Here is a 27,500-nt window from a genome sequence, read left to right on the forward strand (position 1 = left end):
GACAGAGACAGAGACAGAGAGAGAGACAGAGAGAGAGACAGAGAGAGAGACAGAGAGAGAGACAGAGAGAGACAGAGAGAGACAGAGAGAGACAGAGAGAGACAGAGAGAGAGACAGAGAGAGAGAGAGACAGAGAGAGACAGAGACAGAGAGAGAGAGGGGGGGAGGGAAGTAAGCAGAGAGAAAATGTAAAGCTATGTGAAAAATAAAAAAAAAACACACACACACACACATACCTTGGCCAATACCAGCAATTCTTCAGGAATCGGCAGATCGGGGTCAGTGTGATTACCCACTCCAATACGTACAGTGTACAACCCAAAAACCTTGAGTAGCTTTCACTCTTCTTTTGGGGAAATTTCAAAAAACAAATTATAAAAACAATATTGCATTATAGACATTTCAGGGAGATGTGCATAAACATTCATCTTTATAAACAGCTGCCAATCGTGATGTGACGGGTAGAAAAAAAATTGGGCTCTAATTTAGAAAACACATCAATGTGGCAAATAGCTTGAAAATCGGGTGTTATCGAATATATTTTTCTTTAGAACTCACAAAGAGAAACCATATTCCCTTCGCAAATCATGGACAGTACCTTCACCTTGGAGCAACTGCCAACTGTACATCCCATTCAGGACACAAACTGGACCCCAATTAACTGAAGGGTGCTCGGCAGGTGGCTTAAGCACTCAACTAAGCACTCCAATTAAATGGTTGATTAGGAATGGCTGGCCAGGCTGTGGCTGCATACCATATAGGATCCCTTTCACTTTAAAGCTGGTCTTCACCACACCTGCAGCAGTTGAAGAAACAAAATGAATTTGTTCAAATAATGATTTTATCCACAAGAGTTGCTGTTTAACGTCGAACAACCCTGGAGACATTGCAAAGTTTAATCGCCCGTGAAATAAACATTGCAGATAATCCACCATGTTGCCTGCTTGTCTGTACAAGCGTCATGCGGTACATTGTTTGCGGTCTGCGCAAATGTTATATCTTTATTTTAAAACGTCCGTTTTTTTTTGTTTTGTTTTTTAAACCAGATTTGCTTTGATTCCCTGGAGAGCACCTCGAAATAACTCCTAAAATATAGACACAGATATGGCACAGTCCCTCTGGGAGACAGGGCATGAGGTCAAACAATGAATGCATTAAATCATATAGCTCAATGAAGCTGGTTAACTTTGGCACATTTCCAAAAATTTTTGTTCACTCAATATAATTGTTCACACAGTTGAAAAAGATAAGTTTAATGGTTTGGAAATTCACATTTTCTTGTCTATGTATGGAGAAGGAAGATGCATAGTCTGGTTTGCTTCAAGTAAATAGGTATATATGGTTAGTTATAATACTCATTATTTCTTTATATTATCAGATTTCACTCCAGATTTTGACACATTTAGTTCGGACGATATCCGATCCTCAAAGCCAAAATAATATTTCGATGATATACTTTAATTAGTCCGTGAGAGTGAATCGTGGAAAATTGCATCATATAATGCATGAAATCGCTCCAAGCTCCTAATTTGAAAACTATAGCACTTACAAAAGCGATGATACAGCAATTCATTGCTATTATGAACAGGCATTTGAAAATATGAGTGAGGAAAGTGAATTTTTTTTTAAAATCATTTAGAAATTGTTGCAGCCTGTTCCACGTCAAGGCATGGTTGAGCAGGCCAAAAAATATGGCAGCTTCAGACCGCAGCGAGGTTAGCCGGGAGATGCCTTAAGACTGCCAAAGAGTGAGGTGGCCAAGGATGTGCCTCATAAAGGATATAATTAAATAAGGCCGTTAATTATCTTCAAAAGGGATGTTTTAATAAACCCAAACACCCAATTTTCACTCTTGCACTTCCTTGAAGTATGCATGTAAAGTTTCAGGCTGCTAGGTTTTACGGCTTTTGAGTTATGGAGGAGAAACACTGACACACATACATTTATTAATGTCGATATATATATATATATATATATATATATATATATATATATATATATATATATATATATATATATATATATATATATATATATATACACGTACTCAAATTACAGAGCATTAGTGTGATGCCGAATCAGTTTCTTGGAAAGGGTTATACTGGGTAGTTTGCCATTGCCTTCCCAGCATTGTCAGTGCTCTATCCTTTTTAAATGCTGACCATCAAAGGGCAAAGGCAAAACAGTATATGATAAGAACATGTATGGATACATGACAACACAATAGCAGGAATTGTATGTGATGGTTGAATTGACAACCTATCTGTTGACCCAATGTTGATTCATGGCAAATTCCAGCTGAAGATGGATGTCTTTACAATAAGGAGCAAAATCGACCAAGTGTTCCACCAGAGAAACAATTCCCCTATTTTTTTTTACCAATACAGTGTCAATGTATAAAGAAGAACTTTTCTTGCTTGGGAAGGTATAATGTCGAGATCTGTGTCGACAGACAGGAAGAACAATAGACAAAATCAACAGCATGTTGATGGAAGTATTAGAACCACTATTAGAAGCAAGGAGAAGCTGACATTTTGGGCATTAAGCCTTTGTCTGAGCAGAAGAGATCGACAAAATGTTAATGCCCGAAACGTCAGCTTCTCCTTACATCTCACCGTGGATAGTGTACCCCGATCAACATTCTATCGAGTTCATAGAGCGTAAATGCATAACTTTCACAGGTACAAGCAAGCAGATGGAGCATCCAGCAGAGATGATCTTTTTTTATCTCAAGAGAGCATGTTAGTTTTAATCCTCTGAAGAATATAAGCCGGTAAGGGAGTTAACAGATTACAACATAATCACATGAAACATGTACACATAATCAGCTGTCGAAAGAAAAAGGTGATCTTTGCCAAAAACATCCCATCCTGGGTTACACAACACTTTTCAACAAACATTGAGCACTGCAGGAAACGTCTCTGCGAAGGATAAACCGTTGGTGGTGCATGCTGGAAGAACCCCAACCGGGTTGCTCTTTGGGTCTGTATTCAGGTTGTTATTATACAAACTATCAGAGTACCCGCCCTTCGGACGATCTTGTTCCAAACATGCAACACGTCCTTGTAACACATACCTTTATTTGGGCAGTGTATTGGCAATTGATAGCTGCCTCAATCGCTCCAGAAAATAAATTTTAAAAACCCATGCAGTTACATGCATGAAGCAAAAAGATATGCACCAACTGCATATAATTAATAACACCTCACTGCACTGGAAAACGTGGGACCAGGAATACTGCACTGTAAAGGTGGGGACTTGTAATACCCTCTCCCACCTGGAGTGGCACGAAATGATGCACATTTACATAGAAAATTTGCATCCTCCCCCTCCCCCCTCCCCACTCCCCCCAAGACCACTAGCAAAGATAAAACACCCCGATACACTAATCAGGGTAATGCTGATCCTATGTAGCAAGTCTGAATGTAATCGACCCAAAACTGGAGGAATAGTACCGTGAAAAACAAACACCACCGGTCCATGAATTATTGTAAGGAGAATAAGGGTGTGTGGACAGCTGCTCTGACACTATCAACAAATCCTCATACACAGGTGTTTGTTTATGTGGATGTGAATGGCTATCTATAGCTATGAAACGCAATCAACATTATTATTATTATTATTATTATTATTATCATCAACATATAAAGCTGTGGTTGCACTGGACCATTTTATCTCTTCCAAAGCCATTTGTTCGGCCACTTGCATTGACATCAGCTGATGGAAAGCAATGCACTTCAGGAGCATCCAAATGGGTCCACATGTCCATGGGGACAACAGCACGTCAAAGTGGCCATAAAAGAGAGATAAACAGACCTGTACGATTGTGGTTGAACACATCTCTCTGGTGCTCTGCCCGAAGGCAGGTTCAGTGTTGCCAGAGCAGTGTGACGGCTGGAATGACTTTGGGTGAATTGCTTCTGCCTTCCCAGTGAGGGCAGGAATTTGCAATTTGTTGAGGGTGCCGGTGAGAACTCATCTACTCTTCACATAAGACACCAGAGGATCGTTAAAGTCCACCAACTGCCGCTAGTTAGCAGAGGTTCTCAAATTGTGGTCCGTGGACCACCACTGCTCCACGAACTCCATTCAGATGGTCCGCAGAAAGGTTGTGGAACAATCCAGAATATATTAATTTGGTCCTGTACTTGTTTTATTTTTTGGCCTTGCAAAATGAAAACATAATGTGATTCTTGACAAAAAATATTTTTTTTAATGACATCGAAGAACATCTTATTGCTCTGAAGAATCAATTTGAAAATTACTTTTCAGTAGAAGTTGAACCAAATAACTGGATATAAAATCCTTTCAGAGTTGAAATCGGTGAGCTGCCCTCTGGTTTCTCGAATAAGGCATGAGAGTACTGGTTGGAGCTCTCTTGCGCCGAACATTAACGTCAGAATTTAAGACATTCCCCATTTGAGTTTTGGATTTGAAGAACTGCAGAGCACCCCAAACTTGAATACAAAGCAGTGCATTTTCTGATGCCATTTGCTACGACGTACCTGTGCGAAACAGGATTTTCATCACTTACAGCCTTCAAGTCCAACTACAGGAGCAGGATGAATGTGGAACCTGACCTAAGGCTAAAGCTAACAAACATTACACCCAACTTCCCAGAACTTTGCTCAATAAAAAACAGACACACCCATCGCATAAGAAAGGCAAGACTACGAATATTAAAATACGAGTTGTGTGCTTCGATTTGAAGAACAAAAAAAAGTTTATCAAGTGGTTGGTTCTCCGAGACCCTCAGGAATTTTCAAGTGGTCCGCAAAAAAAAATAAAGTTGACAACCACTCCGCTCGTAGATGGGACACCCAGCATAATGTCCATCAGAAGGACGGAATACTTTGTGATGTAACGCCCAACCTGTGAGGCAGCAACTTCACAATTTATATTCCGTTTCGGAATCCAACCCAAGCTGGACAGCTCAGAGATGATTGCGCTACCTTTGCACCACATTGTCGGACGTTTGAGAAATAGGAAAGTGACACCAATATCACTAAATGCATGAATATGAACAATTGCGTATTTCACACACACACACACACACACACACACATAATAAAGAAAAAGGTGCTGCATTTGTTGAGTAAATGCAGACCACTGAGGATATGATGATCAAAAGGTCGAGAAACTATAGATCATACATATGTATATATATATATATACATACAACCATAATGATAATAACTGTGTGCTATTATTTTATGCTATTCTGTATGCAGTGCTTACCGGCCTTGGGGGCTCTCCAGGTCTTCAGACGATCTCCAGCCCAAGCGCCCGGATTGTTCTCTTCGCATCAGCTGGGGGAAGGCAACGCAACAAGGGAAGACCCATCTTGCACTGGATTCCATCGATATGTTTACAACTTCCAAAAATGAGAATGTTATCCCATGCTGAAAATTGTCAACCATGCCGAGCCTTTGATGTGAACCGATCAATGACGCATGGAGATCATGTTGAATGAAAGATAGTAAACACTCACCTGCCTGTGTCCAAGAAATAATGGGGATAACAGTTATCGTGTTACATAGTGAATGATCGATGTTTTGAGAAACTCCAACATACCAGCTGCAGTTGAACACTGATGTGTGAAAATCACAACGACGCTGGTGACAAGGATTCCGCGTCTTGGGTTCAGCGAGGCGGACAGAGCGCGCTTGGCGAGGAGCGTTGGGGGAAGCTGCGGGCACCGCGTGGCCTGTTCAGGCTCCTCTACGGCGCGATATGCGCCCCTTCTGAGCGGGCAGAGCTCAGGGCAGGGCTCACTGTGGCGTGGCGTCACATCGCCATGGCGACAGCGAGGAGGGAGCGATTTTTGGAGTTTGAACGCTCTCACTGCGTGCAGCACGAGGGGTGAAGGCCAAGTGCATGACGGCGTGTACGCATTGTGGTCAATTTGTTCAAGCGATGAGCTGTCCGCTCGGTAATAAATTATCTATTAATTTACCCACTGTCGGACAGCGTGGTACAGATGTAGTGCAATCACCCTTGACGTCCACTTTTGGTTCGATTTCCGACGCAACTATCTCAACTGTTGGATTAATGCTTCGCAGGCAGGGCACTCAATCACAAAGTGTGCCACCGTTCTTCGGATGGACGTTTAATGGGATGTCCATTCTGCTTGCAATAAAGATCCCACGGTTTGTCTGTCTATCTCTCTGTCTACAATACACGAGTTATCACCACCACCTTGAACAAATTCCAAATTCCTCCCTAAAAATTAATTAATTAATTAAAAATCACAGGTTCGGTCGAAAGGCAAGTCTGGCCAGCGAGTTCCTGAAAAAAAACTTTATCCAAAAAGGTTTCCTGACCGACTCACCAAGAATGAAGGAATAATTGTGCCTGTTCAAGCAGTTGATCTGAACAAAGTGACAAGTCAAGTTTTATGGGAACAATTTTAAGCACTATTTCTCCTCCTTATTCTTTCTTGAAGTTATCTTTATTTATTTTATAGTGCAGTTACAAGTTGTGCCAGGCTTTTCCCATTCAGCATGCGTACCGTGAGCGATGCCGGTGCTGTGCCGAGTTTAAAAGTGTTGCACTCCAATCGTTGGGCTCGCCATTCGAGGTGGGACGTCACAATCGCTTTTGAAGGTCGATAAGAGTTTGCTCATATTGAGGATCCTTAGCCTTATGAGGAGGAAACGCCTGTAACGCAGAGAACGGAGCGCAGATTGTGTCTGTTATACAACGCAGGGACAACGATGTGGACAAATGAAGGCACATTTTAAACTGTGCACGGAAAGATCACCATGCATGTCGTCCTCGCTGCAGTAGTGCACCGAAATTCAACTGTAAATTCAGCCTGCTGGTTACCTCATTACTGAGATACTGCTGTGCCGCTGACGCAGTGCCCCTGCCGTTTAGTAGGGGGATTTTGAACAGGGGACCAGCGCATACTGCAATTGTCAGCTTTTTTTGGAAAGGCACCTTGGAATGTTGAACGTCCACCAACTACGGGACACCCAGCTTTACGAACCCATTCCAGAAACGGTGCACTCATTGATGGAACCGAACCAAAGCTGTAGAAGCTCAAAGTTGAGTACGCCACCTCCTGCTGCCATACCGGTCGGATCCACTTGAATGTGAAAAAGTAACATCAATAAACACAACCACGAGTGCAGGCAATTCGCCAAAAAATACTGTGAAGAGCGACCTGTGGTGATGGCACCGAGGTTCAAACTACAATTCCTGTATCACTCTCTCAAAACATAACACCTGGTCTTGCATCACTCGATGAGACGACATAATAACACGAGCGTGCCAAGCAGGTTGTTTCTCGTCTCAATAGCGGCGCCTTGTGGTCCCGTGCTGTTTGCACCGACTCGTGGCACGACCTGAAGGCTGCAAGTGCACACCCCGAAGCAATCCACGCATTCTCCACACGACTTGCACGTTCATGGAAAATGTGTTGGGAAAAACTACGCGACCATCTGATCTCTTCGCTCCTCCGTATTGTCTTGGGGGACCATGACTGCATCAGGTGCACAGTGCTCACCCTTCGGTGTAAAAAACAGGGAAGACAGTTCATAAATGAAGAAAGGGACTGTTTATTGAATGGTACTTCAACGCAGGAGGACGCCATGGGGCCCATCAATGCCTGTGCTACGATTGCCAGCATATGGTTGTTTGCCCATGCTCTGCCAATGTTATAAGAGGTGTGTGTGTGTTTGGCCATTTTTCTCAAAGATGGCTAAACGGATCTTCATCAAACTTTCAGAGGTTCATACGTGAGTGCCGGGGGATGCTTTAGCAAAAACAAATTTGAAAAATGCTCACCTGGAGCAAAGTTCCGAGGAGCTTATGGAATGGCGTGTCATCAGTCCGTCAGTCAGTCAGTTAGTCAGTCAGTTAGTCCACAAATACTTGCAACTCCTTACTTGAAATCACACACACGATTTTGATGAAACTTCACTCCAACTTTCATCAACCATGATGCACTAAAGTTTGTTCACGACATTTAAAAAAATGGTGAAAGGGGTTTATGGGGGAGGTTACCCCCAAAATAAGTATTTGCTTTCTTCTCAGAAACTACAAACAATATTTTGTTGAAACTTGACCACAACCTTCATCACCCATGATGTTCCAAAGTTTGTTCACGGCATGATAAAATAATCCACAGGTATTTACTTTCTTCATCGTTACGTATTTTATGGGTCATCCACACTTATAACTGGTTCCCTGTTTTTCTTATCCAGCCACTACCAGATGAGTACCCAGGGGTACTGCCCCATTTTTAAGGCAGTAGTTATGAGTATGGCTCGGTCGGGATTCGATTGAACGACCTCTCAGACTCCTACTTTGGGTGTTGGCCAGGGAAAGTTTGGGCCCATCTTTCATGAATCAGCTCGCATTAATTTGTAATTTGCACAGTGTGCCCATGATAACTCGCCGACACTAAAGCGATGAAGGACATCGTGCAATCTCTTACTTCGAACAAGGAACAGTGCTGGCAAGATGGTTCTTTGGGATTTATATCCAACCGAGGGACGGCGCACACATTGATGAATTGCCTGACATGCAGAACACCAGGGTGGCAGTTTATACCTGGGCTGAAATTCGAACACTGGCAAGACAGCTTGGAGGGGAGTGTGCAGCGCATACCTCTCAAAATGTAGGCTATCCAACCAGCCCTCTTCAATACACATATAATTAATAAGAAACATGTTTAAAGGATTGCTGTATGAGTATTAAGTGTGTACACTTGCATACACATTTTAAAATAAATAAATAAATAAATAAAATTGTCCATCAGATATGGTCTGTTCGCTCCAACCTCCCCAACGAAAGGCATATCGGCTACCCTAACAGCTGATCTTCTCAGTTCACAATGGACAGCATGAGAAGAGGTGTACATTAAGGAAGACACCGATGAAACTGCACCAGACGCATCAATTCTGTTCAGACCTGATTCCACGGAGAAGCCGCGATCATGTCTGGTGGATTACATACAACCTTCAGCAAAAATTCACCGAGAATCCAATTCCAAGTCTCGTGGATTACATACAACCTTCAGTAAAACTTCACCCAGAATCCAATACCAAGTCTCATGGATTACATACAACATTCAGTAAAACTTCACCCAGAATCCAATTCCAAGTCAAGTGGATAAAATAAAACCTTCAGTAAAACTTCACCCAGAATCCAATTCCAAGTCTAGTGGATAACATAAAACCTTCAGTAAAACTTCACCTAGAATCCAATTCCAAGTCTCCTGGATTACATACAACCTTCAGTAAAACTTCACCCAGAATCCAATTCCAAGTCTCGTGGATTACATACAACCTTCAGTAAAACTTCACCCAGAATCCAATTCCAAGTCTCGTGGATTACATACAACCTTCAGTAAAACTTCACCCAGAATCCAATTCCGAGTCTAGTGGATTACATACAACCATCATTAAAACTTCACCCAGAATCCAATTCCAAGTCTCGTGGATTACATACAACCTTCAGTAAAACTTCACCCAGAATCCAATTCCAAGTCTCGTGGAATACATACAACCTTCATTGAACTTCACCCAGAATCCAATTCCAAGTCACGTGGATTACATACAACCTTCAGTAAAACTTCACCCAGAATCCAATTTGAAGTCTCGTGGATTACATACAACATTCAGTAAAACTTCACCCAGAATCCAATTCCAAGTCTCGTGGATTACATACAACCTTCAGTAAAACTTCACCCAGAATCCAATTCCGAGTCTAGTGGATTACATACAACCTTCAGTAAAACTTCACCCAGAATCCAATTCCGAGTCTAGTGGATTACATACAACCATCATTAAAACTTCACCCAGAATCCAATTCCAAGTCTCGTGGATTACATACAACCTTCAGTAAAACTTCACCCAGAATCCAATTCCAAGTCTCGTGGAATACATACAACCTTCATTGAACTTCACCCAGAATCCAATTCCAAGTCACGTGGATTACATACAACCTTCAGTAAAACTTCACCCAGAATCCAATTTGAAGTCTCGTGGATTACATACAACCTTCAGTAAAACTTCACCCAGAATCCAATTCCAAGTCTCGTGGATTACATACAACCTTCATTGAACTTCACCCAGAATCCAATTCCAAGTCACGTGGATTACATACAACCTTCAGTTACACTTCACCCATAATCCAATTTGAAGTCTCGTGGATTACATACAACCTTCAGTAAAACTTCACCCAGAATCCAATTCCAAGTCTCGTGGATTACATACAACCTTCATTGAACTTCACCCAGAATCCAATTCCAAGTCTCATGGATTACATACAACATTCAGTAAAACTTCACCCAGAATCCAATTCCAAGTCAAGTGGATAACATAAAACCTTCAGTAAAACTTCACCCAGAATCCAATTCCGAGTCTTGTGGATTACATACAACCTTCAGTAAAACTTCACCAAGAATCCAATTCCGAGTCTTGTGGATTACATACAACCTTCAGTAAAACTTCACCCAGAATCCAATTCCAAGTCTTGTGGATTACATACAACCTTCAGTCAAACTTCACCCAGAATCCAATTCCAAGTCTTGTGGATTACATACAACCTTCAGTAAAACTTCACCCAGAATCCAATTCTGAGTCTAGTGGTTAACATACAACCTTCAGTAAAACTTCACCCAGAATACAATTCCAAGTCTCGTGGATTACATACAACATTCAGTAAAACTTCACCCAGAATCCAATTCCAAGTCGAGTGGATTACATACAACCTTCATTAAAAATTCACCCAGAATCCAATTCCAAGTCTTGTGGATTACATACAACCTTCAGTAAAACTTCACACAGAATCCAATTCCAAGTCTCGTGGATTACATACAACCGTCATTAAAAATTCGCCCAGAATCCAATTCGAGTGGATTACATACAACCTTCATTAAAAATTCACCCAGAATCCAATTCCAAGTCTAGTGGATTACATACAACCTTCAGTCAAACTTCACCCAGAATCCAATTCCAAGTCTCGTGGATTACATACAACCTTTAGTAAAAATTCACCCAGAATCCAATTCCGAGTCCAGTGGATTAGATACAACCGTCATTAAAAATTCACCCAGAATCCAATTCCAAGTCTCGTGAATTACATACAACAGTCATTAAAAATTCACCCAGAATCCAATTCCAAGTCTCGTGGATTACATACAACCTTCAGTAAAACTTCACCGAGAATCCAATTCCAAGTCTCGTGGATTACATACAACCGTCATTAAAAATTCACCCAGAATCCAATTCCAAGTCTCGTGGATTACATACAACCTTCAGTAAAACTTCACCCAGAATACAATTCCAAGTCTCGTGGATTACATACAACATTCAGTAAAACTTCACCCAGAATCCAATTCCAAGTCTCGTGGATTACATACAACCTTCAGTAAAACTTCACCCAGAATCCAATTCCGAGTCTAGTGGATTACATACAACCATCATTAAAAATTCACCCAGAATCCAATTCCAAGTCTCGTGGATTACATACAACCATCATTAAAAATTCACCCAGAATCCAATTCCAAGTCTCGTGGATTACATACAACCTTCAGTAAAACTTCACCCAGAATCCAATTCCAAGTCTAGTGGATTACATACAACCATCATTAAAAATTCACCCAGAATCCAATTCCAAGTCTCGTGGATTACATACAACCTTCAGTAAAACTTCACCCAGAATACAATTCCAAGTCTCGTGGATTACATACAACATTCAGTAAAACTTCACCCAGAATCCAATTCCAAGTCGAGTGGATTACATACAACCATCATTAAAAATTCACCCAGAATCCAATTCCAAGTCGAGTGGATTACATACAACCTTCATTAAAAATTCACCCAGAATCCAATTCCAAGTCTTGTGGATTACATACAACCTTCAGTAAAACTTCACACAGAATCCAATTCCAAGTCTCGTGGATTACATACAACCGTCATTAAAAATTCGCCCAGAATCCAATTCCAAGTCGAGTGGATTACATACAACCTTCATTAAAAATTCACCCAGAATCCAATTCCAAGTCTTGTGGATTACATACAACCTTCAGTAAAACTTCACCCAGAATCCAATTCCAAGTCTAGTGGATTACATACAACCGTCATTAAAAATTCGCCCAGAATCCAATTCCAAGTCGAGTGGATTACATAAAACCGTCATTAAAAATTCACCCAGAATCCAATTCCAAGTCGAGTGGATTACATACAACCGTCATTAAAAATTCACCCAGAATACAATTCCAAGTCTCGTGGATTACATACAACCTTCAGTAAAACTTCACCCAGAATCCAATACCAAGTCTCATGGATTACATACAACATTCAGTTAAACTTCACCCAGAATCCAATTCCAAGTCTCATGGATTACATACAACCTTCAGTAAAACTTCACCCAGAATCCAATTCCGAGTCTAGTGGATTACATACAAACGTCATTAAAAATTCACCCAGAATCCAATACCAAGTCTCATGGATTACATACAACCTTCAGTAAAACTTCACCCAGAATCCAATACCAAGTCTCATGGATTACATACAACCTTCAGTAAAACTTCACCCAGAATCCAATTCCGAGTCTAGTGGATTACATACAACCTTCAGTCAAACTTCACCCAGAATCCAATTCCGAGTCTAGTGGATTACATACAACCTTCAGTCAAACTTCACCCAGAATCCAATTCCAAGTCTTGTGGATTACATACAACCTTCAGTAAAACTTCACACAGAATCCAATTCCAAGTCTCGTGGATTACATACAACCGTCATTAAAAATTCGCCCAGAATCCAATTCGAGTGGATTACATACAACCTTCATTAAAAATTCACCCAGAATCCAATTCCAAGTCTAGTGGATTACATACAACCTTCAGTCAAACTTCACCCAGAATCCAATTCCAAGTCTCGTGGATTACATACAACCATCATTAAAAATTCACCCAGAATCCAATTCCAAGTCTCGTGGATTACATACAACCTTCAGTAAAACTTCACCCAGAATACAATTCCAAGTCTCGTGGATTACATACAACATTCAGTAAAACTTCACCCAGAATCCAATTCCAAGTCTCGTGGATTACATACAACCTTCAGTAAAACTTCACCCAGAATCCAATTCCGAGTCTAGTGGATTACATACAACCATCATTAAAACTTCACCCAGAATCCAATTCCGAGTCTAGTGGATTACATACAACCATCATTAAAAATTCACCCAGAATCCAATTCCAAGTCTCGTGGATTACATACAACCTTCAGTAAAACTTCACCCAGAATACAATTCCAAGTCTCGTGGATTACATACAACATTCAGTAAAACTTCACCCAGAATCCAATTCCAAGTCGAGTGGATTACATACAACCTTCATTAAAAATTCACCCAGAATCCAATTCCAAGTCTTGTGGATTACATACAACCTTCAGTAAAACTTCACACAGAATCCAATTCCAAGTCTCGTGGATTACATACAACCGTCATTAAAAATTCGCCCAGAATCCAATTCCAAGTCGAGTGGATTACATACAACCTTCATTAAAAATTCACCCAGAATCCAATTCCAAGTCTTGTGGATTACATACAACCTTCAGTAAAACTTCACCCAGAATCCAATTCCAAGTCTAGTGGATTACATACAACCGTCATTAAAAATTCGCCCAGAATCCAATTCCAAGTCGAGTGGATTACATAAAACCGTCATTAAAATTCACCCAGAATCCAATTCCAAGTCGAGTGGATTACATACAACCGTCATTAAAAATTCACCCAGAATACAATTCCAAGTCTCGTGGATTACATACAACCTTCAGTAAAACTTCACCCAGAATCCAATACCAAGTCTCATGGATTACATACAACATTCAGTTAAACTTCACCCAGAATCAATTCCAAGTCTCATGGATTACATACAACCTTCAGTAAAACTTCACCCAGAATCCAATTCCGAGTCTAGTGGATTACATACAAACGTCATTAAAAATTCACCCAGAATCCAATACCAAGTCTCATGGATTACATACAACCTTCAGTAAAACTTCACCCAGAATCCAATACCAAGTCTCATGGATTACATACAACCTTCAGTAAAACTTCACCCAGAATCCAATTCCGAGTCTAGTGGATTACATACAACCTTCAGTCAAACTTCACCCAGAATCCAATTCCGAGTCTAGTGGATTACATACAACCTTCAGTCAAACTTCACCCAGAATCCAATTCCAAGTCTTGTGGATTACATACAACCTTCAGTAAAACTTCACACAGAATCCAATTCCAAGTCTCGTGGATTACATACAACCGTCATTAAAAATTCGCCCAGAATCCAATTCGAGTGGATTACATACAACCTTCATTAAAAATTCACCCAGAATCCAATTCCAAGTCTAGTGGATTACATACAACCTTCAGTCAAACTTCACCCAGAATCCAATTCCAAGTCTCGTGGATTACATACAACCTTTAGTAAAAATTCACCCAGAATCCAATTCCGAGTCCAGTGGATTAGATACAACCGTCATTAAAAATTCACCGAGAATCCAATTCCAAGTCTCGTGGATTACATACAACCGTCATTAAAAATTCACCCAGAATCCAATTCCAAGTCTTGTGGATTACATACAACCTTCAGTAAAACTTCACCCAGAATCCAATTCCAAGTCTCGTGGATTACATACAACCTTCAGTAAAACTTCACCCAGAATCCAATTCCGAGTCTAGTGGATTACATACAACCATCATTAAAAATTCACCCAGAATCCAATTCCAAGTCTCGTGGATTACATACAACCATCATTAAAAATTCACCCAGAATCCAATTCCAAGTCTCGTGGATTACATACAACCTTCAGTAAAACTTCACCCAGAATCCAATTCCAAGTCTAGTGGATTACATACAACCATCATTAAAAATTCACCCAGAATCCAATTCCAAGTCTCGTGGATTACATACAACCTTCAGTAAAACTTCACCCAGAATACAATTCCAAGTCTCGTGGATTACATACAACATTCAGTAAAACTTCACCCAGAATCCAATTCCAAGTCGAGTGGATTACATACAACCTTCATTAAAAATTCACCCAGAATCCAATTCCAAGTCTTGTGGATTACATACAACCTTCAGTAAAACTTCACACAGAATCCAATTCCAAGTCTCGTGGATTACATACAACCGTCATTAAAAATTCGCCCAGAATCCAATTCCAAGTCGAGTGGATTACATACAACCTTCATTAAAAATTCACCCAGAATCCAATTCCAAGTCTTGTGGATTACATACAACCTTCAGTAAAACTTCACCCAGAATCCAATTCCAAGTCTAGTGGATTACATACAACCGTCATTAAAAATTCGCCCAGAATCCAATTCCAAGTCGAGTGGATTACATAAAACCGTCATTAAAAATTCACCCAGAATCCAATTCCAAGTCGAGTGGATTACATACAACCGTCATTAAAAATTCACCCAGAATACAATTCCAAGTCTCGTGGATTACATACAACCTTCAGTAAAACTTCACCCAGAATCCAATACCAAGTCTCATGGATTACATACAACATTCAGTTAAACTTCACCCAGAATCCAATTCCAAGTCTCATGGATTACATACAACCTTCAGTAAAACTTCACCCAGAATCCAATTCCGAGTCTAGTGGATTACATACAAACGTCATTAAAAATTCACCCAGAATCCAATACCAAGTCTCATGGATTACATACAACCTTCAGTAAAACTTCACCCAGAATCCAATACCAAGTCTCATGGATTACATACAACCTTCAGTAAAACTTCACCCAGAATCCAATTCCGAGTCTAGTGGATTACATACAACCTTCAGTCAAACTTCACCCAGAATCCAATTCCGAGTCTAGTGGATTACATACAACCTTCAGTCAAACTTCACCCAGAATCCAATTCCAAGTCTTGTGGATTACATACAACCTTCAGTAAAACTTCACACAGAATCCAATTCCAAGTCTCGTGGATTACATACAACCGTCATTAAAAATTCGCCCAGAATCCAATTCGAGTGGATTACATACAACCTTCATTAAAAATTCACCCAGAATCCAATTCCAAGTCTAGTGGATTACATACAACCTTCAGTCAAACTTCACCCAGAATCCAATTCCAAGTCTCGTGGATTACATACAACCTTTAGTAAAAATTCACCCAGAATCCAATTCCGAGTCCAGTGGATTAGATACAACCGTCATTAAAAATTCACCCAGAATCCAATTCCAAGTCTCGTGAATTACATACAACAGTCATTAAAAATTCACCCAGAATCCAATTCCAAGTCTCGTGGATTACATACAACCTTCAGTAAAACTTCACCGAGAATCCAATTCCAAGTCTCGTGGATTACATACAACCGTCATTAAAAATTCACCCAGAATCCAATTCCAAGTCTTGTGGATTACATACAACCTTCAGTAAAACTTCACCCAGAATCCAATTCCAAGTCTCGTGGATTACATACAACCTTCAGTAAAACTTCACCCAGAATCCAATTCCGAGTCTAGTGGATTACATACAACCATCATTAAAAATTCACCCAGAATCCAATTCCAAGTCTCGTGGATTACATACAACCATCATTAAAAATTCACCCAGAATCCAATTCCAAGTCTCGTGGATTACATACAACCTTCAGTAAAACTTCACCCAGAATCCAATTCCAAGTCTAGTGGATTACATACAACCATCATTAAAAATTCACCCAGAATCCAATTCCAAGTCTCGTGGATTACATACAACCTTCAGTAAAACTTCACCCAGAATACAATTCCAAGTCTCGTGGATTACATACAACATTCAGTAAAACTTCACCCAGAATCCAATTCCAAGTCGAGTGGATTACATACAACCTTCATTAAAAATTCACCCAGAATCCAATTCCAAGTCTTGTGGATTACATACAACCTTCAGTAAAACTTCACACAGAATCCAATTCCAAGTCTCGTGGATTACATACAACCGTCATTAAAAATTCGCCCAGAATCCAATTCCAAGTCGAGTGGATTACATACAACCTTCATTAAAAATTCACCCAGAATCCAATTCCAAGTCTTGTGGATTACATACAACCTTCAGTAAAACTTCACCCAGAATCCAATTCCAAGTCTAGTGGATTACATACAACCGTCATTAAAAATTCGCCCAGAATCCAATTCCAAGTCGAGTGGATTACATACAACCTTCATTAAAAATTCACCCAGAACCAATTCCAAGTCTTGTGGATTACATACAACCTTCAGTAAAACTTCACCCAGAATCCAATTCCAAGTCTAGTGGATTACATAAAACCGTCATTAAAAATTCACCCAGAATCCAATTCCAAGTCGAGTGGATTACATACAACCGTCATTAAAAATTCACCCAGAATACAATTCCAAGTCTCGTGGATTACATACAACCTTCAGTAAAACTTCACCCAGAATCCAATACCAAGTCTCATGGATTACATACAACATTCAGTTAAACTTCACCCAGAATCCAATTCCAAGTCTCATGGATTACATACAACCTTCAGTAAAACTTCACCCAGAATCCAATTCCGAGTCTAGTGGATTACATACAAACGTCATTAAAAATTCACCCAGAATCCAATACCAAGTCTCATGGATTACATACAACCTTCAGTAAAACTTCACCCAGAATCCAATACCAAGTCTCATGGATTACATACAACCTTCAGTAAAACTTCACCCAGAATCCAATTCCGAGTCTAGTGGATTACATACAACCGTCATTAAAAATTCACCCAGAATCCAATACTAAGTCTCGTGGATTACATACAACCTTCAGTAAAACTTCACCCAGAATCCAATTCCGAGTCTAGTGGATTACATACAACCTTCAGTCAAACTTCACCCAGAATCCAATTCCAAGTCTTGTGGATTACATACAACCTTCAGGAAAACTTCACCCAGAATCCAATTCCAAGTCTAGTGGATTACATACAACCTTCAGTAAAACTTCACCCAGAATCCAATTCCAAGTCTAGTGGATTACATACAACCGTCATTAAAAATTCACCCAGAATCCAATTCCAAGTCTCGTGGATTACATACAACCTTCAGGAAAACTTCACCTTGAATCCAAGTCCAAGTCTCGTGGATTACATACAACAGTCATTAAAAATTCGCCCAGAATCCAATTCCAAGTCTAGTGGATTACATACAACCGTCATTAAAAATTCGCCCAGAATCCAATTCCAAGTGTAGTGGATTACATACAACCATCATTAAAAATTCACCCAGAATCCAATTCCAAGTCGAGTGGATTACATACAACCGTCATTAAAAATTCACCCAGAATCCAATTCCAAGTCTAGTGGATTACATACAACCTTCAGTAAAACTTCACCCAGAATCAAATTCCGAGTCTAGTGGATTACATACAACCGTCATTAAAAATTCACCCAGAATACAATTCAAAGTCTCGTGGATTACATACAACCTTCAGTAAAACTTCACCCAGAATCCAATTCCGAGTCTAGTGGATTACATACAACCGTCATTAAAAAATTCACCCAGAATCCAATTCCAAGTCTCGTGGATTACATACAACCTTCTGTAAAACTTCACCCAGAATCCAATTCCAAGTCAAGTGGATAACATAAAACCTTCAGTAAAACTTCACCGAGAATCCAATTCCAAGTCTCGTGGATTACATAAAACCTTCAGCAAAAATTCACGCAGAATCCAATTCCAAGTCTAGTGGATTACATACAACCTTCAGTAAAACTTCACCCAGAATCCAATTCCAAGTCTCGTGGATTACATACTACCTTCAGTAAAACTTCACCCAGAATCAAATTCCAAGTCGAGTGGATTACATACAACATTGAGTCAAACTTCACCCAGAATCCAATTCCAAGTCTCGTGGATTACATACAACCTTCAGTCAAACTTCACCCAGAATCCAATTCCAAGTCTTGTGGATTACATACAACCGTCATTAAAAATTCACCCAGAATCCAATTCCAAGTCTAGTGGATTACATACAACCTTCAGTAAAACTTCACCCAGAATCAAATTCCGAGTCTAGTGGATTACATACAACCGTCATTAAAAATTCACCCAGAATACAATTCAAAGTCTCGTGGATTACATACAACCTTCAGTAAAACTTCACCCAGAATCCAATTCCGAGTCTAGTGGATTACATACAACCGTCATTAAAAAATTCACCCAGAATCCAATTCCAAGTCTCGTGGATTACATACAACCTTCTGTAAAACTTCACCCAGAATCCAATTCCAAGTCAAGTGGATAACATAAAACCTTCAGTAAAACTTCACCGAGAATCCAATTCCAAGTCTCGTGGATTACATAAAACCTTCAGCAAAAATTCACGCAGAATCCAATTCCAAGTCTAGTGGATTACATACAACCTTCAGTAAAACTTCACCCAGAATCCAATTCCAAGTCTCGTGGATTACATACTACCTTCAGTAAAACTTCACCCAGAATCAAATTCCAAGTCGAGTGGATTACATACAACATTGAGTCAAACTTCACCCAGAATCCAATTCCAAGTCTCGTGGATTACATACAACCTTCAGTCAAACTTCACCCAGAATCCAATTCCAAGTCTTGTGGATTACATACAACCGTCATTAAAAATTCACCCAGAATCCAATTCCAAGTCTCGTGGATTACATACAACCTTCAGTAAAAAATTCATCCAGAATCCAATTCGAAATCTGGTGGTGCTCCAAAACTGCCTGTACTGTAGTGAAACGTCAAAAGAACACAAAACGTTCATTAGTACATGTACAGTATATAGATGGACATGATGAATATACTGTATATATGTGGGATGATAGACTCTGGGATGCGCGTTAATTATTAAATGCGTAAGCATGCGATGCTTTCAACCTGGAGCCAACACACGTGAACGAACCACCCTTTATACCTTTCCTGCAGTGTGTTGTGCTGTTCCAACAGTGTCTCAATCAATCAGGTTTTACTGCCATTTTCTCTGCCGTTTTACACAGGTCCAGCACAGATCTACGAAATGAGAAAAGAGAAAAGAGGATCCTGACACGTTCACACTGTGTTACAAGTTTGCGTCAAATCATCAAACTGTTAGAAACGTCATCACGTAGCATGAAGTCATAATCTTTTAAAGGGCTGAAATTTGGGGTTTAAAGGGGTGTATGGGGTGCTTTCTCAAAACTGTGACCCCCCCACAAAATTTGGGACTTTCAAAATGACGTAACCCACCCCAGAATGCTCGGCGTGCATGCACAGAAGCTCCAAGCAATGGTGATCTTAGAAGCATATGAACTTCTATCGTGCATGCCAGATAAGGATTGTTTGCTAAAATGTCTCAAAAAGCATCTAAAATAACCCGAAAAATACTTAGGGAAAATACCTGAGAGAAAGCTGTGGTGTGTGACTTGTGTACCTGCACAGCAAAAGAGTTCTGGATTGGGTTCTTTTGAGCACCGATGGGAAGGTCATATCTGGGGGCTTATGAATGCACAGGCTAAGTTTAAAATCAACTTTTAAAATAATGAGATTTACTATTAATCATGTCGGAGGGGAAGCCCAGTGTTTGAGGTGGCTGGCTTAAGATCGTAGGGTCTTGATTTTGAGCCCCTGGTGACCAGTCAAAATAACGCCAGGTGAGTTGACTCAGCCTGTCATCCGTCCGAGGTTAGAAAAATGAGTACCCGCTGACTGGGGAAATAAGCCATTCGAGTATCCTGCATCTGAGTGGCGATCCATCCAGAATTGTACTCCTGAACCAAATGAAACTGCCTCGGCAGCCCTGTGCGCATCACGTCGTGAAAGGAGTAGTGGTTATTACTAACAGTATTATGTTGGAGGAAGGCAGGAGCTCTGAGGGATATTCGAAATAGATATTGTTGGTTTGGTTCCAGGGCCACAAGAGAAATTATACTAGATTTTTACATCTTTTGCTAAAAGGAGAAGCGTTGTGTGTGTGCCCAACCGCTTCTGTTTAACAGAAAATGGTAGGAATGTGACTCCTCATCCACAGATATTTCTCGTATCTAATGTATAAAAATATATATACCATCAGAGATGGGGAATCCCCCACCATTGAAAAATAATTGAAATCAGTTAAGCGGTTTTCCATTTATTACAAAAAACATTTTTTTCAAGATGGCTGCCCGTCGGCCATCTTGTTTTCAAGATGGTCAGCCATATTGGATCCGGCCACGCCCAAAATCAACCGCCATTGAAAAATAATTGAAATCAGTTAAGTGATTTTCCATTTATTACAAAAAACATTTTTTTCAAGATGGCCGCCCGTCGGCCATCTTGTTTTCAAGATGGTCAACCATCTTGGATCCGGCCACGCCCAAAATCAACCGCCATTGAAAAATAATTGAAATCAGACAAGCGGTTTTCCATTTATTACAAAAAAAACATTTTTTTCAAGATGGCCACCCGTCGGCCATCTTGTTTTCAAGATGGTCAGCCATCTTGGATCCGGCCAAGCCCAAAATCAACCGCCATTGAAAAATAATTGAAATCAGATAAGCGGTTTTCCATTTATTACAAAAAAAAAATTTCAAGATGGCTGCCCCAGTCGGCCATCTTGGATCCGGCTCCGCCGAAAATCAATAGCGTTCTTCCTTTTCAGGTGGTACATGTGTGACCCAAATTTCAAATCGATATGGCGAACAGTTTATGAGTTATCACACTCACAGCTATAAATGGTGACGCCCGGACGGATGCCGGATGGACAGCCGGACGACCTGGGTGACAACAATATCCCCCTTCCGCCACGCGGCGGGGATAAAAAAGCAAGTTTGTTTGTTCGTTTATGCATTTAGACACTGCAGGAACCAAATGTTACCAGACTTTGCATGGCTTCCTCTTTCATCCAGAGGACACAAGCACCATTCAGCTAGTTCCATCCAGAGCAAGATTTGGATCAAAAAAAAAAAAAATTAAAAATTCAAATCACATAGTTGACCTTCGGGCCTCGATAATGTCTTGTGCTTATACACTGCCTGGAGTTTTCCTGGGAGCGATCGAGTAATACGTCTTGTGAAGATCATATTGTTGCGGTTCTGCGAAGCCAGCACTCCCCCGAGACAATGGCACACAACATAGAGCAGTCCCGAGAGAGTTATTTCATTAGTATTCGTTTCAGACAACCCTTCCCTTATGTCTCATGGGTTTATGGGATGGAATGCATTGCGTGAGCTTTTAGGCAGGTCTTTATTCACATATCTTTTACTTATTTTACTTTGCACACATGACCAAAGTATCATGCAGGCATGCACACATAACAACAGGTAGCTCATTTGCATATGCATGCCATTTCGCATTCAAACCTTGCACCATTACCCAATTCAACTTTCTCCAGATTCAAACCACAATGCAACAACATTTGTCCAACCACTACAATGCCTCCCTGAAAATCCCCACTTCCTATAATGGGAGTCTGGAGGGAGGGAGGTGGGGTGGAAGAAGGCAGGGGATGGTATGAGATGAAGGAGGGGAGGAGTCAGAAGGAGGGAGGAGGGAGGGGAAGATGTGGGAGAAGGGACCCGGCATTGCCCAGCAATGCAGGGCACCCCAGTTGGTTATAAATAAATATGACTATCATAACCCGCGCTTTGCGCGACATGTTGGGGTGGGTGTGTTTGAGAAAGGAACTAATGCAGAGTATCAGTAGTAATTTCACTTTAATGCAGTAAGTGGAATACGATTTCACTGTTTCATAACCATTTTATTTACTTTTTTTTGTACCATGCATCTCATATGGTCTTTGAGATAATGTAAGCCGAATATCACGTTACTCGAGTGCAGAACAAAGTCGAAGATAGCGCGACACGAAACCACAAACTCGGAAATAATATATAAGATTGGGGAAGAGGATTTAGGGTGTGATTTAGTTGTAAGTTCACATTTAGGTCTATCTGCCCTCCCCCCCCCCAACTACCCACCTTTATCACCCCACCCTCTCACCCCTAACACTTTTGTTAACACCACCACTAATTTCCCCCAACACACACACACACTTTTCATTCCTGGAACCATACCCCTGTCCTTTAATCATATTATATTTTTTTGGGTTCAGGGGTCACGCATTTGCGATGGGAGTATTCGGAACCAGTTTCTGGCCGATGTTCCTGGAGCCGACGAGCCACAAATAACTCTGTAGCACGATGAGTTGCTGAGCAACAACAGACACCGTGAGATGCTCAATTTAGTTTGGGTCCCGCATCTAACGCTGCTTTACCTTTCCGGCAAATTAGTCACCCCACATAAGGGCTGTGCTTTCCAGCGCTCAACTGTTACCAATTAGAACGGCCGAGCAATACCGTTAGTGGAACACTGGCTACTATCGAACCATAACGAAACAGTAGGGCAGAACTCCCATTCATTATTTACACACTATGTTCAAACCAATGGAAAGAGATGGTTGAGCTGTTTGGAAAATGGTTTATAAATGTTTTGGCAAAGGCACGTATTTACACGCAGGCAGTGTCACACAAGAGAGCTCTTACCCATAAGCACATCAGCCCTCTTAGTCTGTCAACGTGTTACGATTTCACACACAGAAGGTGCCTCAATCCTTCCGGGGGAAATGAGATAAGGGAAAGGGAAAAAGGGAAAGGGAAAAAGGGAAAGGGAAAAAGGGAAAGGGAAAAAGGGAAAGGGAAAAAGGGAAAGGGAAAAAGGGAAAGGGAAAAAGGGAAAGGGAAAAAGGGAAAGGGAAAAGGGAAAGGGAAAAAGGGAAAGGGAAAAAGGAAAGGAAAAAGGGAAAGGGAAAAGGAAAGGGAAAGGGAAAAAGGGAAAGGGAAAGGGAAAAAGGGAAAGGGAAAGGGAAAAAGGGAAAGGGAAAGGGAAAAAGGGAAAGGGAAAGGGAAAAACGGAAAGGGAAAGGGAAAAAGGGAAAGGGAAAGGGAAAAAGGGAAAGGGAAAAAGGGAAAGGGAAAAAGGGAAAGGGAAAAAGGGAAAGGGAAAAAGGGAAAGGGAAAAAGGGAAAGGGAAAAAGGGAAAGGGAAAAAGGGAAAGGGAAAAAGGGAAAGGGAAAAAGGGAAAGGGAAAAAGGGAAAGGGAAAAAGGAAAGGGAAAAAGGGAAAGGGAAAAAGGGAAAGGGAAAAAGGGAAAGGGAAAAAGGGAAAGGGAAAAAGGAAAGGGAAAAGGGAAAGGGAAAAAGGGAAAGGGAAAAAGGAAAGGGAAAAAGGGAAAGGGAAAAAGGGAAAGGGAAAAAGGGAAAGGGAAAAAGGGAAAGGGAAAAAGGGAAAGGGAAAAAGGGAAAGGGAAAAAGGGAAAGGGAAAAAGGGAAAGGGAAAAAGGAAAGGGAAAAGGGAAAGGGAAAAAGGGAAAGGGAAAAAGGGAAAGGGAAAAAGGGAAAGGGAAAAAGGGAAAGGGAAAAAGGGAAAGGGAAAAAGGGAAAGGGAAAAAGGGAAAGGGAAAAAGGAAAGGGAAAAAGGAAAGGGAAAAAGGGAAAGGGAAAAAGGGAAAGGGAAAAAGGGAAAGGGAAAAAGGGAAAGGGAAAAAGGGAAAGGGAAAAGGGAAAGGGAAAAAGGGAAAGGGAAAAAGGGAAAGGGAAAAAGGGAAAGGGAAAAAGGAAAGGGAAAAAGGGAAAGGGAAAAAGGGAAAGGGAAAAAGGAAAGGGAAAAGGGAAAGGGAAAGGGAAAGGGAAAGGGAAAGGGAAAGGGAAAGGGAAAGAGAGAGAGAGAGAGAGAGAGAGAGAGAGAGAGAGAGAGAGAGAGAGAGAGAGAGAGAGAGAGAGAGAGAGAGAGAGAGAGAGAGAGATATGTCTGTTGCATGTAAAGCTCTTCCATGAGCCTTGACTTTGTAAACAAAAAGCATTCACTTTGTGGCTCCAGGAGATCCATGCCAGCATCTAAGTTAACTCTGCAACAAACCAAATAACCAGTTATTCACCTGTCTCCAAGAGCATGCATGCATCTAGCGATATTGAACATTTTTTTAAACCATCGTAAAACAAAAATCAGCAAAAAGTGTGAAGAGCACATCAGGTGCAAAATACTGCAGAGTTCCCTCCCTGCCCACCATAAAGCCTCCTAGTTACATGTTCAGGATCCTGATCGTGCACACCATTGGGCTCTCTGGCTGATGGTATCGTGGACAAATTCAACTGAAATATTTAGTTATGAACAAAGAGAATGGGGAGCATGTATATAGATGAGATTGTGTGTGTGGAGGTGGGAGGATGATGTTTTCCCACCTTTCTTTGGCCATCACATATCTTGTTCCACCTTAGTCTACTTCAGAGATAATGGTAAAAATAAACGAAACAAGAAATAGGAAGGCTATTATATCAATCAGCTTGTGGAATCATGTTCAGAAGGAACTTTCCTTGCTAGGAAGTCTTTGCGAGTGCAAAGTGGTACAAAATCTCCTGTTAAAACTCTGGCTCGGCTGAGTTTACTTTAGTTGTGGAATCATGCTAATATTAGTTTATTCGCTGGCACCACATATCAATGAGCACCATGTTGTGATTAATGCGAGCTGCAGATCCTGCACTGCATGTGCACCGACCACATATAATAAATAGCCTCACAAATCTCGGCCCAATAAAAGGGATAAAATGTCCAAAATAAGCACTAACTTTCCCCCGTGACTTTTATAAATTAACGGCTATATGAAGTATAGAAATTAGTGGAGTGTAAATCTCTTGCGATAGAGATATCCACAGGGCATTAGCCTGGACCACGACCTCAAGGGAACAGTGCGCAGTACTCACATGGATGTTCATAAGCTCATACCAGCTTGAGTCCAAGACAGCACTGTTTCTGCCTCAACGACCTCATGAGCAAGACAAAAGAAATTCATATTAAACTTGTAGGGAAAAAGTCAACCTTGACTTAAAGCCAAAGGACACCGTGACTGCAATGGTAATTAAAGCAGAAAAAAAAAAAAACTTTACTGGCACAGATAGAAAGAAGTGAAGGTAAACAAAAAATATACATCAGAAATAGAATAAAGAAGTTGGAAAACAAGTAAAGAAAGAAAACAAGTAAAGAAACAAGAAGGGCACTCGGTAGAGCGCAGACCTCGGCCACGTAATGCCTGACCCACGAGAACATATCAGGCCCAATAAATTTTTGAAATATCATGCTATACAATACGACATCGTTTTTGGCCCGATCTCTCAGTGGTGAAGAATCAATTTTAAAATCAAATTATTCTCGTTTCCAGATCTTCACCAAAATCTAATCAATTTGTGATTGCGACACACCCAACCTGTCCACCAACTTTCGTCCGAATCCGTCCACAACTTTTTGAGATATCGTGCTATATATCGTTTTAGGCCCCATCTCTCAATGGTGAAGAATCACTTTAAAAATTCTGGTAGTCAGATCCAGATCTTCACCAAAATCTCATCAGTTCGTCCTTGTCACACACCCAACATGCCCACAAAATTTCATCCGGATCCGTCCACAACTTTTTTGAGATATCCTGTACACAAACAAACTAACAAAGAGACAGAAAGAGGTGAAAACATAACCTCCTTCACCTTCAGTGCCAGAGGTAAAAAGCAGAAAGAAGAGAGAAGAAAGACCAGCAAAGATGAGTGTGCTTCCATCACATTCTTGCAGCAGCTACGAGATCACGGTCATGTCTGACACACTATTGGATCATCACCGTGATGACTATCAATAGCTATCACCGGATTAAAGTCACACAGCTATAACTAGTGATTAAACCAGATCAGGAATGTATTCTTGTTACAATAAATTATCACTTAGCATTTACAAAAGTGAACAAGTCTTGCAATGCACGACTATTTATATAAGAGGTCTTTTCTTGAACACAGAGAATTACAGAATGAAGAATTGCAAAATGATAAAGAAAACCATTACTGAGTACTTAAAAATCATTCCGGGGAATATCACTACAAATGAGCTGCAAGGCGAGGCTGTCAGAGGTTCAGTGAAGATTTTGAAAAGAGCCCCAGGAACGAGGCTATAACGAAAAAGGAGCTGGAGATTTTGAGTTCTGGGAGAACTTCCTCCCACCTCCTGAAACCCACAAATGGAGATAACCAACAAGACCGAATAGTCTTGCGGGTGAAGGTTAGTGCAGTTGATCTGTGTCAGCGGACAGGAAGAACAACAGGTGAAATCAACAGAACATTGATTGAGGTATACTAACAGCTATGAGAAGCAAGGAGATGCTGACATTTCAGGCATTAACCCTTCATCAGAGCAAAAAAGGAATTACACCTTGTTTTCATGTTGTTGCACAGTTTGTCAGTGTACAATTGTGGAATATCATTTGAAATATTCTGCATTCGTCCACAGAACACAGCAAAGATGCTTGATCATCGTTTGATCTTTTCCCACGCAAACCCCAAGTCATAGTCATTGTCGGGGGTATCCTTTCATCTTCGTGAAACAATGGATATGCAACAATATTGGGGATGAGAGTTTCTTGCACTGCATTTTTGCCATGACCGAAAAATTCAATTTGTAAATGACAGAGCCTGCTGCAAGTGCTGCATCTTTAGTCTATTGTTGAATGGTCCTGAGTGGAAT

General features: G+C 40.7%; 1 protein-coding gene across 6 annotated transcripts in view; it reads right to left on the reverse strand.

The window, feature by feature from the left end:
- The window catches only part of LOC147031969 (uncharacterized), a 500,872-nt gene that overhangs the window by 445,623 nt on the left and 27,749 nt on the right, over nucleotides 1–27,500 (reverse strand). For 4 of the 6 annotated variants that reach the window (XM_085853597.1, XM_085853570.1, XM_085853580.1 and 1 more), the window contains exons 4-5: nucleotides 19,913–20,007; nucleotides 5,239–5,309 (exon numbers count right to left, since the gene is read on the reverse strand). The gene's annotated coding sequence lies outside the window, so the exon portion shown is untranslated. Of the gene's footprint in view, nucleotides 1–5,238; nucleotides 5,310–5,574; nucleotides 5,715–19,912; nucleotides 20,008–27,500 lie in introns of those variants that run through there. The other 2 variants (XM_085853606.1, XM_085853613.1) reach the window with 1 other exon arrangement.

The sequence above is a fragment of the Eptatretus burgeri genome, chromosome 2, assembly GCF_056783735.1.
Source record: "Eptatretus burgeri isolate ZD-2024b chromosome 2, Ebu_testis_v1, whole genome shotgun sequence".
Taxonomy (NCBI): domain Eukaryota; kingdom Metazoa; phylum Chordata; class Myxini; order Myxiniformes; family Myxinidae; genus Eptatretus; species Eptatretus burgeri.